This window comes from Mixophyes fleayi, chromosome 9 (genome assembly GCF_038048845.1).
Source record: "Mixophyes fleayi isolate aMixFle1 chromosome 9, aMixFle1.hap1, whole genome shotgun sequence".
Taxonomy (NCBI): Eukaryota; Metazoa; Chordata; class Amphibia; order Anura; family Limnodynastidae; genus Mixophyes; species Mixophyes fleayi.
The window spans coordinates 80,653,240-80,668,150 of record NC_134410.1 but is presented as its reverse complement, the minus strand read 5'-3'; positions in this window follow the sequence as shown (position 1 = coordinate 80,668,150).

Sequence of the window (14,911 nt, the reverse complement as noted above, 5' to 3'; positions counted from 1 at the left end):
CTCTGTCTGTCTGCGTCTCCCTCTCTCTCTGTCTGCCTGTCTCTCCCTCTCTGTCTGTCTGTGTCTCCCTCTCTGTCTGTCTGTGTCTCCCTCTCTGTCTGTGTCTCCCTCTCTGTCTGTGTCTCCCTCTCTGTCTGTCTGTCTGTCTGTGTGTGTCTCTCTGTCTGTCTGAGTCTTCCTCTCTCTCTGTCTGCGTCTCCCTCTCTCTCTGTCTGCGTCTCCCTCTGTCTTTGTCTGTCTGCGTCTCCCTCTCTCTCTGTCTGTATGTCTGTCTGTCTGCGTCTCCCTCTCTCTGTCTGTCTGCGTCTCCCTCTCTGTCTGTCTGTCTGCGTCTCCCTCTGTCTTTGTCTGTCTGCGTCTCCCTCTCTGTCTGTCTGTCTGTCTGCGTCTCCCTCTCTCTCTCTCTGTATGTCTGTCTGTCTGCGTCTCCCTCTTTCTGTCTGCCTGCGTCTCCCTCTCTGTCTGTCTGTCTGCGTCTCCCTCTCTCTCTGTCTGTCTGTCTGCGTCTCCCTCTCTCTCTGTCTGTCTGCGTCTCCCTCTCTCTCTGTCTGCGTCTCCCTCTCTGTCTGTCTGCGTCTCCCTCTCTGTCTGTCTGCGTCTCCCTCTCTGTCTGTGTCTCTCTCTCTGTCTGTCTGTGTCTCCCTCTGTCTGTCTGTGTCTCCCTCTCTGTCTGTCTCTGTCTCCCTCTCTGTCTGTCTGTGTCTCCCTCTCTGTCTGTCTACCTGTGTCTCCCTCTCTGTCTGTGTCTCCCTCTCTGTCTGTGTCTCCCTCTCTGTCTGTCTGTCTGTCTGTGTCTCCCTCTCTGTCTGTCTGCGTCTCCCTCTCTGTCTGTGTCTCCCTCTCTGTCTGTCTGTGTCTCCCTCTCTGTCTGTCTGTCTGTCTGCGTATCCCTCTCTTGTCTGTCTGTCTCTCCCTCTCTGTCTCCCCCTCTCTGTCTGTGTCTCCCTCTCTGTCTGTCTGTCTGTGTCTCTCTCTCTGTCTGTGTCTCCCTCTCTGTCTGTCTGTCTGTGTCTCCCTCTCTGTCTGTCTGTGTCTCTCTGTGTCTCTCTGTCTGCGTCTCCCTCTCTGTTTGTATGCGTCTCCTTCTCTGTCTGTCTGCGTCTCCCTCTCTGTCTGTCTGCGTCTCTCTGTCTGTCTGTCTGCGTCTCCCTCTGTCTGTCTGTCTGTGTCTCCCTCTCTCTCTGTCTGCCTGTCTCTCCCTCTCTGTCTGTCTGCCTGTCTCTCCCTCTCTGTCTGTCTGTGTCTCCCTCTCTGTCTGTCTGTGTCTCCCTCTCTGTCTGTCTGTGTCTCCCTCTCTGTCTGTGTCTCCCTCTCTGTCTGTCTGTCTGTGTCTCTCTGTCTGTCTGCGTCTTCCTCTCTCTCTGTCTGCGTCTCCCTCTCTCTCTGTCTGCGTCTCCCTCTGTCTTTGTCTGTCTGCGTCTCCCTCTCTGTCTGTCTGTCTGCGTCTCCCTCTCTCTCTGTCTGTATGTCTGTCTGTCTGCGTCTCCCTCTCTCTGTCTGTCTGCGTCTCCCTCTCTCTCTGTCTGCGTCTCTCTCTCTCTCTCTCTGTCTGCGTCTCCCTCTTTCTGTCTGCCTGCGTCTCCCTTTCTGTCTGTCTGTCTGCGTCTCCATCTCTCTCTGTCTGTCTGCGTCTCCCTCTCTCTCTGTCTGTCTGTCTGCGTCTCCCTCTCTCTCTCTGTCTGCGTCTCCCTCTCTGTCTGCGTCTCCCTCTCTGTCTGCGTCTCCCTCTCTCTCTGTCTGTCTGCGTCTCCCTCTCTCTCTGTCTGTGTCTGCGTCTCCCTCTCTGTCTGCGTCTCCCTCTCTGTCTGCGCCTCCCTCTCTCTCTGTCTGCGTCTCCCTCTCTGTCTGTCTGCGTCTCCCTCTCTCTCTGTCTGCGTCTCCCTCTCTCTCTGTCTGCGTCTCCCTCTCTGTCTGTCTGCGTCTCCCTCTCTCTGTCTGTCTGCGTCTCCCTCTCTGTCTGCCTCTCCCTATCTGTCTGTCTGCGTCTCCCGCTCTGTCTGCGTCTCCCTCTCTGTCTGTCTGCGTCTCCCTCTGTCTGTCTGTCTGCGTCTCCCTCTCTGTCTGTCTGTCTGCGTCTCCCTCTCTGTCTGTCTGTCTGTCTGCGTCTCCCTCTCTGTCTGCCTGCGTCTCCCGCACTGTCTGTCTGCCTGCGTCTCCCGCACTGTCTGTCTGCCTGCGTCTCCTTCTCTCTCTGTCTGTCTGCGTCTCCCTCTCTCTCTGTCTGTCTGTCTGCGTCCTCCTCTCTGTTTGTCTGCGTCTCCCTCTCTGTCTGTCTGCGTCTCCCTCTCTGTCTGTCTGCGTCTCTCTGTCTGTCTGTCTGCGTCTCCCTCTGTCTGTCTGTCTGTGTCTCCCTCTTTCTCTGTCTGTCTGTTTGCGTCTCCGTCTCCCTCTCTGTCTGTGTCTCCCTCTCTGTCTGTCTGCGTCTCCCTCTCTGTCTGTCTGCGTCTCCCTCTCTGTCTGTCTGCGTCTCCCTCTCTGTCTGTGTCTCTCTCTCTGTCTGTCTGTGTCTCCCTCTGTCTGTCTGTGTCTCTCTCTCTGTCTGTGTCTCCCTCTCTGTCTGTGTCTCCCTCTCTGTCTGTCTGCCTGTGTCTCCCTCTCTGTCTGTGTCTCCCTCTCTGTCTGTGTCTCCCTCTCTGTCTGTCTGTGTCTCCCTCTCTGTCTGTCTGCGTCTCCCTCTCTGTCTGTGTCTCCCTCTCTGTCTGTCTGTGTCTCTCTCTCTGTCTGTCTGTGTCTCCCTCTCTGTCTGTGTCTCCCTCTCTGTCTGTCTGCCTGTGTCTCCCTCTCTGTCTGTGTCTCCCTCTCTGTCTGTGTCTCCCTCTCTGTCTGTCTGTCTGTGTCTCCCTCTCTGTCTGTCTGCGTCTCCCTCTCTTGTCTGTCTGTCTCTCCCTCTCTGTCTCTCCCTCTCTGTCTGTGTCTCCCTGTCTGTGTCTCCCTCTTTCTGTCTGTGTCTCCCTCTCTGTCTGTCTGTCTGTGTCTCCCTCTGTCTGTCTGTGTCTCCCTCTCTGTCTGTCTGTCTGTCTGTGTCTCCCTCTCTGTCTGTCTGTGTCTCCCTCTCTGTCTGTGTCTCCCTCTCTGTCTGTGTCTCCCTCTCTGTCTGTCTGTCTGTGTCTCCCTCTCTGTCTGTCTGCGTCTCCCTCTCTCTCTCTCTGCGTCTCCCTCTCTGTCTGTCTGTTTCTCTCTCTCTGTCTGTGTCTCCCTCTCTGTCTGTCTGTCTGTCTGTCTGTGTCTCCCTCTCTCTCTGTATTTCTGCGTCTGTCTGCGTCTCCCTCTCTGTCTGTCTGTGTCTCTGTGTCTGTCTGCGTCTCCCTCTCTGTCTGTCTGCGTCTCCCTCTCTGTCTGGCTGTCTGTCTGCGTCTCCCTCTCTGTCTGGCTGGCTGTCTGCGTCTCCCTCTCTGTCTGTGTCTCCCTCTCTGTCTGTCTGTGTCTCTCTGTCTGTCTGTGTCTCTCTGTCTGTCTGTCTGTGTCTCCCTCTCTCTCTGTCTGCGTCTCCCTCTTTCTGTCTGCCTGCGTCTCCCTCTCTCTCTGTCTGTCTGCGTCTCCCTCTCTCTCTGTCTGTCTGTCTGCGTCTCCCTCTCTCTCTCTGTCTGCGTCTCCCTCTCTGTCTGCGTCTCCCTCTCTCTCTGTCTGTCTGCGTCTCCCTCTCTCTCTGTCTGTGTCTGCGTCTCCCTCTCTGTCTGCGTCTCCCTCTCTGTCTGCGCCTCCCTCTCTCTCTGTCTGCGTCTCCCTCTCTGTCTTTCTGCGTCTCCCTCTCTGTCTGTCTGCGTCTCCCTCTCTCTGTCTGTCTGCGTCTCCCTCTCTGTCTGCCTCTCCCTATCTGTCTGTCTGCGTCTCCCGCTCTGTCTGCGTCTCCCTCTCTGTCTGTCTGCGTCTCCCTCTGTCTGTCTGTCTGCGTCTCCCTCTGTCTGTCTGTCTGCGTCTCCCTCTCTGTCTGTCTGCGTCTCCCTCTCTGTCTGCGTCTCCCTCTGTCTGTCTGTGTCTCCCTCTCTGTCTGTCTGTCTGCGTCTCCATCTCTCTCTGTCTGTCTGCGTCTCCCTCTCTGTCTGCGTCTCCCTCTCTGTCTGTCTGCGTCTCCCTCTCTGTCTGTCTGTCTGCGTCTCCCTCTCTGTCTGTCTGCGTCTCCCTCTCTGTCTGTGTCTCCCTCTCTGTCTGTCTGTGTCTCCCTCTCTGTCTGTCTGTGTCTCCCTCTCTGTCTGTCTGTCTGTGTCTCCCTCTGTCTGTCTGTGTCTCCCTCTCTGTCTGTCTGTGTCTCCCTCTCTGTCTGTGTCTCCCTCTCTGTCTGTCTGTGTCTCCCTCTCTGTCTGTCTGTGTCTCCCTCTCTGTCTGTCTGTTTCTCTCTCTCTGTCTGTGTCTCCCTCTCTGTCTGTCTGTGTCTCCCTCTCTGTCTGTGTCTCCCTCTCTCTCTGTCTGCGTCTCCCTCTGTCTTTGTCTGTCTGCGTCTCCCTCTCTCTGTCTGCGTCTCCCTCTCTCTCTGTCTGCGTCTCTCTCTCTCTCTCTCTGTCTGCGTCTCCCTCTCTGTCTGTCTGTCTGCGTCTCCCTCTGTCTTTGTCTGTCTGCGTCTCCCTCTCTGTCTGTCTGTCTGCGTCTCCCTCTCTCTCTCTGTATGTCTGTCTGTCTGCGTCTCCCTCTCTCTCTGTCTGCGTCTCTCTCTCTCTCTGTCTGTCTGCGTCTCCCTCTCTCTCTGTCTGTCTGCGTCTCCCTCTCTCTCTGTCTGTTTGCGTCTCCGTCTCCCTCTCTGTCTGTGTCTCCCTCTCTGTCTGTCTGCGTCTCCCTCTCTCTCTGTCTGCGTCTCCCTCTCTGTCTGCGTCTCCCTCTCTGTCTGTCTGCGTCTCCCTCTCTGTCTGTCTGCGTCTCCCTCTCTGTCTGTCTGCGTCTCCCTCTCTGTCTGTCTGTGTCTCCCTCTGTCTGTCTGTCTGTGTCTCCCTCTCTGTCTGTCTGTGTCTCCCTCTCTGTCTGTCTGTGTCTCCCTCTCTGTCTGTCTGTCTCTCCCTCTCTGTCTCTCCCTCTCTGTCTGTGTCACCCTCTCTGTCTGTGTCTCCCTGTCTGTGTCTCCCTCTCTTTCTGTCTGTGTCTCCCTCTCTTTCTGTCTGTGTCTCCCTCTGTCTGTCTGTGTCTCCCTCTCTGTCTGTCTGTGTCTACCTCTCTGTCTGTGTCTCCCTCTCTGTCTGTCTGCGTCTCCCTCTCTGTCTGTGTCTCTCTCTCTCTGTCTGTCTGCGTCTCCCTCTCTCTCTCTCTGCGTCTCCCTCTCTGTCTGTCTGTTTCTCTCTCTGTCTGTCTGTGTCTCCCTCTCTGTCTGTCTGTCTGTGTCTCCCTCTCTGTCTGTGTCTCTCTGTCTGTCTGTCTGCGTCTCCCTCTGTATGTCTGTCTGTGTCTCCCTCTCTGTCTGTGTCTCTCTGTCTGTCTGTCTGCGTCTCCCTCTGTATGTCTGTCTGTGTCTCCCTCTCTCTCTGTCTGCCTGTCTCTCCCTCTCTGTCTGTCTGCGTCTCCCTCTCTGTCTGTCTGCGTCTCCCTCTCTGTCTGTCTGTCTGTGTCTCCCTCTCTGTCTGTGTCTCTCTGTCTGTCTGTCTGTGTCTCTCTGTCTTTGTCTGTCTGCGTCTCCCTCTCTGTCTGTCTGCGTCTCCCTCTCTCTCTGTCTGCGTCTCCCTCTCTCTCTGTCTGTATGTCTGTCTGTCTGCGTCTCCCTCTCTCTGTCTGTCTGCGTCTCCCTCTCTCTCTGTCTGCGTCTCTCTCTCTCTCTCTCTGTCTGCGTCTCCCTCTTTCTGTCTGCCTGCGTCTCCCTCTCTGTCTGTCTGCGTCTCCATCTCTCTCTGTCTGTCTGTCTGCGTCTCCCTCTCTCTGTCTGTCTGCGTCTCCCTCTCTCTCTGTCTGCGTCTCTCTCTCTCTCTCTCTGTCTGCGTCTCCCTCTTTCTGTCTGTCTGCGTCTCCCTCTCTCTCTGTCTGTGTCTGCGTCTCCCTCTCGGTCTGCGTCTCCCTCTCTGTCTGCGTCTCCCTCTCTGTCTGTGTCTCCCTCTCTGTCTGCGTCTCCCTCTCTCTCTGTCTGCGTCTCCCTCTCTCTCTGTCTGTGTCTGCGTCTCCCTCTCTGTCTGCGTCTCCCTCTCTGTCTGCGCCTCCCTCTCTCTCTGTCTGCGTCTCCCTCTCTGTCTGTCTGCGTCTCCCTCTCTCTGTCTGCGTCTCCCTCTCTGTCTGTCTGTGTCTCCATCTCTCTCTGTCTGTCTGCGTCTCCCTCTCTGTCTGTGTCTCCCTCTCTGTCTGTCTGTGTCTCTCTGTCTGTCTGTCTGCGTCTCCCTCTCTCTCTGTCTGTTTGCGTCTCCCTCTCTCTCTGTATTTCTGCGTCTGTCTGCGTCTCCCTCTCTGTCTGTCTGCGTCTCCCTCTCTGTCTGGCTGTCTGTCTGCGTCTCCCTCTCTGTCTGGCTGGCTGTCTGCGTCTCCCTCTCTGTCTGTGTCTCCCTCTCTGTCTGTCTGTGTCTCTCTGTCTGTCTGTGTCTCTCTGTCTGTCTGTGTGTCTGTGTCTCCCTCTCTCTCTGCGTCTCCCTCTTTCTGTCTGCCTGCGTCTCCCTCTCTGTCTGTCTGCGTCTCCCTCTCTCTCTGTCTGTCTGCGTCTCCCTCTCTCTCTCTGTCTGCGTCTCCCTCTGTCTGCGTCTCCCTCTCTGTCTGCGTCTCCCTCTCTCTCTGTCTGTCTGCGTCTCCCTCTCTCTCTGTCTGCGTCTCCCTCTCTGTCTGCGCCTCCCTCTCTCTCTGTCTGCGTCTCCCTCTCTCTCTGTCTGCGTCTCCCTCTCTCTCTGTCTGCGTCTCCCTCTCTCTCTGTCTGCGTCTCCCTCTCTCTGTCTGTCTGCGTCTCCCTCTCTGTCTGCGTCTCCCTCTCTGTCTGCGTCTCCCTCTGTCTGTCTGTCTGCGTCTCCCTCTGTCTGTCTGTCTGCGTCTCCCTCTCTGTCTGTCTGCGTCTCCCTCTCTGTCTGCGTCTCCCTCTGTCTGTCTGCGTCTCCCTCTCTGTCTGTCTGTCTGCGTCTCCATCTCTCTCTGTCTGTCTGCGTCTCCCTCTCTGTCTGCGTCTCCCTCTCTGTCTGTCTGCGTCTCCCTCTCTGTCTGTCTGCGTCTCCCTCTCTGTCTGTCTGTCTGCGTCTCCCTCTGTCTGTCTGCGTCTCCCTCTCTGTCTGTCTGCGTCTCCCTCTCTGTCTGTGTCTCCCTCTCTGTCTGTCTGTGTCTCCCTCTCTGTCTGTCTGTGTCTCCCTCTCTGTCTGTCTGTCTGTGTCTCCCTCTGTCTGTCTGTGTCTCCCTCTCTGTCTGTCTGTGTCTCCCTCTCTGTCTGTGTCTCCCTCTCTGTCTGTCTGTGTCTCCCTCTCTGTCTGTCTGTGTCTCCCTCTCTGTCTGTCTGTTTCTCTCTCTCTGTCTGTGTCTCCCTCTCTGTCTGTCTGTGTCTCCCTCTGTCTGTGTCTCCCTCTCTGTCTGTGTCTCCCTCTCTGTCTGTCTGTCTGTGTGTGTCTCTCTGTCTGTCTGAGTCTTCCTCTCTCTCTGTCTGCGTCTCCCTCTCTCTCTGTCTGCGTCTCCCTCTCTCTGTCTGTCTGCGTCTCCCTCTCTCTCTGTCTGCGTCTCTCTCTCTCTCTCTCTGTCTGCGTCTCCCTCTCTGTCTGTCTGTCTGCGTCTCCCTCTGTCTTTGTCTGTCTGCGTCTCCCTCTCTGTCTGTCTGTCTGCGTCTCCCTCTCTCTCTCTGTATGTCTGTCTGTCTGCGTCTCCCTCTCTCTCTGTCTGCGTCTCTCTCTCTCTCTCTGTCTGTCTGCGTCTCCCTCTCTCTCTGTCTGTCTGCGTCTCCCTCTCTCTCTGTCTGTTTGCGTCTCCGTCTCCCTCTCTGTCTGTGTCTCCCTCTCTGTCTGTCTGCGTCTCCCTCTCTCTCTGTCTGCGTCTCCCTCTCTGTCTGTCTGCGTCTCCCTCTCTGTCTGTCTGCGTCTCCCTCTCTGTCTGTGTCTCTCTCTCTGTCTGTGTCTCCCTCTGTCTGTCTGTCTGTGTCTCCCTCTCTGTCTGTCTGTCTCTCCCTCTCTGTCTCTCCCTCTCTGTCTGTGTCACCCTCTCTGTCTGTGTCTCCCTGTCTGTGTCTCCCTCTCTTTCTGTCTGTGTCTCCCTCTCTTTCTGTCTGTGTCTCCCTCTGTCTGTCTGTGTCTCCCTCTCTGTCTGTCTGTGTCTACCTCTCTGTCTGTGTCTCCCTCTCTGTCTGTCTGCGTCTCCCTCTCTGTCTGTGTCTCTCTCTCTCTGTCTGTCTGCGTCTCCCTCTCTCTCTCTCTGCGTCTCCCTCTCTGTCTGTCTGTTTCTCTCTCTGTCTGTCTGTGTCTCCCTCTCTGTCTGTCTGTCTGTGTCTCCCTCTCTGTCTGTGTCTCTCTGTCTGTCTGTCTGCGTCTCCCTCTGTATGTCTGTCTGTGTCTCCCTCTCTGTCTGTGTCTCTCTGTCTGTCTGTCTGCGTCTCCCTCTGTATGTCTGTCTGTGTCTCCCTCTCTCTCTGTCTGCCTGTCTCTCCCTCTCTGTCTGTCTGCGTCTCCCTCTCTGTCTGTCTGCGTCTCCCTCTCTGTCTGTCTGTCTGTGTCTCCCTCTCTGTCTGTGTCTCTCTGTCTGTCTGTCTGTGTCTCTCTGTCTTTGTCTGTCTGCGTCTCCCTCTCTGTCTGTCTGCGTCTCCCTCTCTCTCTGTCTGCGTCTCCCTCTCTCTCTGTCTGTATGTCTGTCTGTCTGCGTCTCCCTCTCTCTGTCTGTCTGCGTCTCCCTCTCTCTCTGTCTGCGTCTCTCTCTCTCTCTCTCTGTCTGCGTCTCCCTCTTTCTGTCTGCCTGCGTCTCCCTCTCTGTCTGTCTGCGTCTCCATCTCTCTCTGTCTGTCTGTCTGCGTCTCCCTCTCTCTGTCTGTCTGCGTCTCCCTCTCTCTCTGTCTGCGTCTCTCTCTCTCTCTCTCTGTCTGCGTCTCCCTCTTTCTGTCTGTCTGCGTCTCCCTCTCTCTCTGTCTGTGTCTGCGTCTCCCTCTCGGTCTGCGTCTCCCTCTCTGTCTGCGTCTCCCTCTCTGTCTGTGTCTCCCTCTCTGTCTGCGTCTCCCTCTCTCTCTGTCTGCGTCTCCCTCTCTCTCTGTCTGTGTCTGCGTCTCCCTCTCTGTCTGCGTCTCCCTCTCTGTCTGCGCCTCCCTCTCTCTCTGTCTGCGTCTCCCTCTCTGTCTGTCTGCGTCTCCCTCTCTCTGTCTGCGTCTCCCTCTCTGTCTGTCTGTGTCTCCATCTCTCTCTGTCTGTCTGCGTCTCCCTCTCTGTCTGTGTCTCCCTCTCTGTCTGTCTGTGTCTCTCTGTCTGTCTGTCTGCGTCTCCCTCTCTCTCTGTCTGTTTGCGTCTCCCTCTCTCTCTGTATTTCTGCGTCTGTCTGCGTCTCCCTCTCTGTCTGTCTGCGTCTCCCTCTCTGTCTGGCTGTCTGTCTGCGTCTCCCTCTCTGTCTGGCTGGCTGTCTGCGTCTCCCTCTCTGTCTGTGTCTCCCTCTTTCTGTCTGCCTGCGTCTCCCTCTCTCTCTGTCTGTCTGCGTCTCCCTCTCTCTCTGTCTGTCTGCGTCTCCCTCTCTCTCTCTGTCTGCGTCTCCCTCTCTGTCTGCGTCTCCCTCTCTGTCTGCGTCTCCCTCTCTCTCTGTCTGTCTGCGTCTCCCTCTCTCTCTGTCTGCGTCTCCCTCTCTGTCTGCGCCTCCCTCTCTCTCTGTCTGCGTCTCCCTCTCTCTCTGTCTGCGTCTCCCTCTCTCTCTGTCTGCGTCTCCCTCTCTCTCTGTCTGCGTCTCCCTCTCTCTGTCTGTCTGCGTCTCCCTCTCTGTCTGCCTCTCCCTATCTGTCTGTCTGCGTCTCCCTCTCTGTCTGCGTCTCCCTCTCTGTCTGCGTCTCCCTCTGTCTGTCTGTCTGCGTCTCCCTCTGTCTGTCTGTCTGCGTCTCCCTCTCTGTCTGTCTGCGTCTCCCTCTCTGTCTGCGTCTCCCTCTGTCTGTCTGCGTCTCCCTCTCTGTCTGTCTGTCTGCGTCTCCATCTCTCTCTGTCTGTGTCTCCCTCTCTGTCTGCGTCTCCCTCTCTGTCTGTCTGCGTCTCCCTCTCTGTCTGTCTGCGTCTCCCTCTCTGTCTGTCTGTCTGCGTCTCCCTCTGTCTGTCTGCGTCTCCCTCTCTGTCTGTCTGCGTCTCCCTCTCTGTCTGTGTCTCCCTCTCTGTCTGTCTGTGTCTCCCTCTCTGTCTGTCTGTGTCTCCCTCTCTGTCTGTCTGTCTGTGTCTCCCTCTGTCTGTCTGTGTCTCCCTCTCTGTCTGTCTGTGTCTCCCTCTCTGTCTGTGTCTCCCTCTCTGTCTGTGTCTCCCTCTCTGTCTGTCTGTGTCTCCCTCTCTGTCTGTGTCTCCCTCTCTGTCTGTCTGTTTCTCTCTCTCTGTCTGTGTCTCCCTCTCTGTCTGTCTGTGTCTCCCTCTGTCTGTGTCTCCCTCTCTGTCTGTGTCTCCCTCTCTGTCTGTCTGTCTGTGTGTGTCTCTCTGTCTGTCTGAGTCTTCCTCTCTCTCTGTCTGCGTCTCCCTCTCTCTCTGTCTGCGTCTCCCTCTCTCTGTCTGTCTGCGTCTCCCTCTCTCTCTGTCTGCGTCTCTCTCTCTCTCTCTCTGTCTGCGTCTCCCTCTCTGTCTGTCTGTCTGCGTCTCCCTCTGTCTTTGTCTGTCTGCGTCTCCCTCTCTGTCTGTCTGTCTGCGTCTCCCTCTCTCTCTGTATGTCTGTCTGTCTGCGTCTCCCTCTCTCTCTGTCTGCGTCTCTCTCTCTCTCTCTCTGTCTGCGTCTCCCTCTCTGTCTGTCTGTCTGCGTCTCCCTCTCTCTCTGTCTGTCTGCGTCTCCCTCTCTCTCTGTCTGTTTGCGTCTCCGTCTCCCTCTCTGTCTGTGTCTCCCTCTCTGTCTGTCTGCGTCTCCCTCTCTCTCTGTCTGCGTCTCCCTCTCTGTCTGTCTGCGTCTCCCTCTCTGTCTGTCTGCGTCTCCCTCTCTGTCTGTGTCTCTCTCTCTGTCTGTGTCTCCCTCTGTCTGTCTGTCTGTGTCTCCCTCTCTGTCTGTCTGTGTCTCCCTCTCTGTCTCTCCCTCTCTGTCTGTGTCACCCTCTCTGTCTGTGTCTCCCTGTCTGTGTCTCCCTCTCTTTCTGTCTGTGTCTCCCTCTGTCTGTCTGTGTCTCCCTCTCTGTCTGTCTGCGTCTCCCTCTCTGTCTGCGTCTCTCTCTCTCTGTCTGTCTGCGTCTCCCTCTCTCTCTCTCTGCGTCTCCCTCTCTGTCTGTCTGTTTCTCTCTCTGTCTGTCTGTGTCTCCCTCTCTGTCTGTCTGTCTGTGTCTCCCTCTCTGTCTGTGTCTCTCTGTCTGTCTGCGTCTCCCTCTGTATGTCTGTCTGTGTCTCCCTCTCTGTCTGTGTCTCTCTGTCTGTCTGCGTCTCTCTGTCTGTCTGTCTGCGTCTCCCTCTGTATGTCTGTCTGTGTCTCCCTCTCTCTCTGTCTGCCTGTCTCTCCCTCTCTGTCTGTCTGTGTCTCCCTCTCTGTCTGTGTCTCCCTCTCTGTCTGTCTGTCTGTGTCTCTCTGTCTTTGTCTGTCTGCGTCTCCCTCTCTGTCTGTCTGCGTCTCCCTCTCTCTCTGTCTGCGTCTCCCTCTCTCTCTGTCTGTATGTCTGTCTGTCTGCGTCTCCCTCTCTCTGTCTGTCTGCGTCTCCCTCTCTCTCTGTCTGCGTCTCTCTCTCTCTCTCTCTGTCTGCGTCTCCCTCTTTCTGTCTGCCTGCGTCTCCCTCTCTGTCTGTCTGCGTCTCCATCTCTCTCTGTCTGTCTGCGTCTCCCTCTCTCTCTGTCTGCGTCTCCCTCTCTCTCTGTCTGCGTCTCTCTCTCTCTCTCTCTGTCTGCGTCTCCCTCTTTCTGTCTGTCTGCGTCTCCCTCTTTCTGTCTGTCTGCGTCTCCCTCTCTCTCTGTCTGTGTCTGCGTCTCCCTCTCGGTCTGCGTCTCCCTCTCTGTCTGCGTCTCCCTCTCTCTCTGTCTGTGTCTGCGTCTCCCTCTCTGTCTGCGTCTCCCTCTCTGTCTGCGCCTCCCTCTCTCTCTGTCTGCGTCTCCCTCTCTGTCTGTCTGCGTCTCCCTCTCTGTCTGTCTGCGTCTCCCTCTGTCTGTCTGCGTCTCCCTCTGTCTGTCTGTCTGCGTCTCCCTCTCTGTCTGTCTGTCTGCGTCTCCCTCTCTGTCTGTCTGTGTCTCCATCTCTCTCTGTCTGTCTGCGTCTCCCTCTCTGTCTGTGTCTCCCTCTCTGTCTGTCTGTCTGCGTCTCCCTCTCTCTCTGTCTGTTTGCGTCTCCCTCTCTCTCTGTATTTCTGCGTCTGTCTGCGTCTCCCTCTCTGTCTGTCTGTGTCTCTGTGTCTGTCTGCGTCTCCCTCTCTGTCTGTCTGCGTCTCCCTCTCTGTCTGGCTGTCTGTCTGCGTCTCCCTCTCTGTCTGGCTGGCTGTCTGCGTCTCCCTCTCTGTCTGCGTCTCCCTCTCTGTCTGGCTGTCTGCGTCTCCCTCTCTGTCTGTCTGGCTGTCTGCGTCTCCCTCTCTGTCTGGCTGTCTGCGTCTCCCTCTCTGTCTGGCTGGCTGTCTGCGTCTCCCTCTCTGTCTGGCTGTCTGCGTCTCCCTCTCTGTCTGGCTGTCTGCGTCTCCCTCCCTCTCTCTCTCTCTCGCTGTCTGTCTCCCTCCCTCGCTGTCTGTCTTAGGGAATTTAGACTGTAAGCTCCGATGGGGCAGGGACTGATGTGAGTGAGTTCTCTGTACAGCGCTGCGAAATTAGTGGCGCTATATAAATAAAATGATGATGAGGTGAAGTTGAATCCCCCAAATCTGTTAAAACATCCTGGGGGCACTCTTATTTTCAATTTATATCAACATATAGACTCGGGCATAAATTATGCAAAAATGTAACTACTTGCAGACGATTGTGACCTACCCAAGCTGTGCATCTCTAGAGGCTGCATGGAGCAATGTGCAAGCTAACATCAACTACCTTCAATACAAACTCATTAAAAAAAAAAAAAAATTCCTAATGCATTTAGGGAGAGCTTCCATCACAAGATTCATCGTAACATCTGTCTGGGATGAACTACAAAAATCACTTAAACTGATGACTCCTGTTACTATTATTGTGCCTAAAGACTTTAACTATATATTGCAGACGTTTGCAATGGAGTTCTGAGTGTAGCTTTCTTCACTCCCCTTCTACAAATCCATTTTCCCCAGCCTTGTATACTTTCAGCCTATAATTTCCTTCCCTCCCAATGTTATCCCGTTTCAGACCCATCTCTTCCACCATTCCCAGCAGGTAAAAAGCCTAGGTACTTTTGAACAGTCTATGTACGTCACTGCATTTATAGCATCTACTTTAACCAATCTCCTCACTGTACTAGAATGCATTAACTTTGCAGGAATACTAAACCATGTATGTTGTGGTATAAATCTTAATGATTTGCAACCCCAGTGCTTTGTATATCCTACCAACTGTTGTTTTACTGGAACACAAGTGTATTTGTTTAGCATGTCTAGTGCAGGTTTACTATTTACAAAAAAGAAAGAAAGTAGTGGTTAACCTCTAATAACAGCAATGTTGTTCTACATTATAAATGATTATTGTTTATAAGTATAATTTAAAACTTTTAACAGAGAAAATTCCAAAAAATTTAAATTATAGCAAGAAAAAAAGTGTATAAGACAGAAAGTGATTGAAATACAACAGACAACAGTTGTAATACTGTATCATTAATGTAATATATAATATCAATGCCTATATTTCTCATTGTCATTACCTAATTATTCAAGGTTATAATTCAATTACTTAATTTTGTGTAGCAAATATAATAAACGTAAATGCTATTCATATGGAAGATATTCAAGGACAAGCAATCTAATGCCCCACCACTCTTTTCTTAATATACAATGTTAATACACAGATTCACCAACTCATTTTATATTCCTTTCTATTCTTTTATCCGATTGCTTCAAAGCAAATTAAATCTACTCATGACAAAAATTATTGGTTTGAAAATGTCATTGGTGCGATTGGTGTGACAATAACTATTGCCCAGTGGATTTTTAAATAGCGGGATATCTTGAACAATATTTTGCTCTAAGTGAAACCGCTTGTCGCTGTTACAGTGTGTATTTGTGAAAATTAAGTCCTCAATCAAATCAATATATTGACTAATAATGCAGTATACAATATCCGCTAACACATTAAATGGGATTTGGAAAATCATGAAAGGCTAATTAACGTATCAAGAATTTAATCAGAAGGGTATAGTTGTAATAAGAATAGCACAGAGAGAGTGAAATGGTACTAGAACCCTTTCTGATAAATTAAAACTATAATATCATACTTCCAGAAAGACAAAGATTCAAGGTACTGCAAATGAGGAATTTACAAGATATTAATAATCATATATACACACACAGACACACACACACACAAATACCCCTGAAAATATGACGCAGGGAGGCTTATATCAAATATGAGCAATTGAGAATTTTAAGGGGTGTATGTAGTGTGAATCTGATAAGCAATTCAAATGTGAATAACTTAACAAACACTTCTCATATTTCAATCTAATTGCACTGCATACATAGACAGATATGTACAAAAATGTGTTTAAAATAGTCAGCCATCGGGGGCGTGGCCAGGACGCCATACTATGCGGGCACGTTTCTGAGGAGCTCCGCTGCACAAACCGTTTAAAAACACCCCAGCAGAGAAGTTTTTGCCCCAAATTCAAATCCCCGCTCTCCCTCATTCCATCTGGGAGGCGGGGGAGTCTCTGTGGCTGCCGGAGGGACCTCCGGTCTGTCTTTCACCCCCGTGGGGGGAACTGCCGCTGCAGACGATCTCAGGCTGCCTGGGGGAGGACCCAACCGCTACCGCCTGTCCCGCTGCCCGCTCTGCTCCTG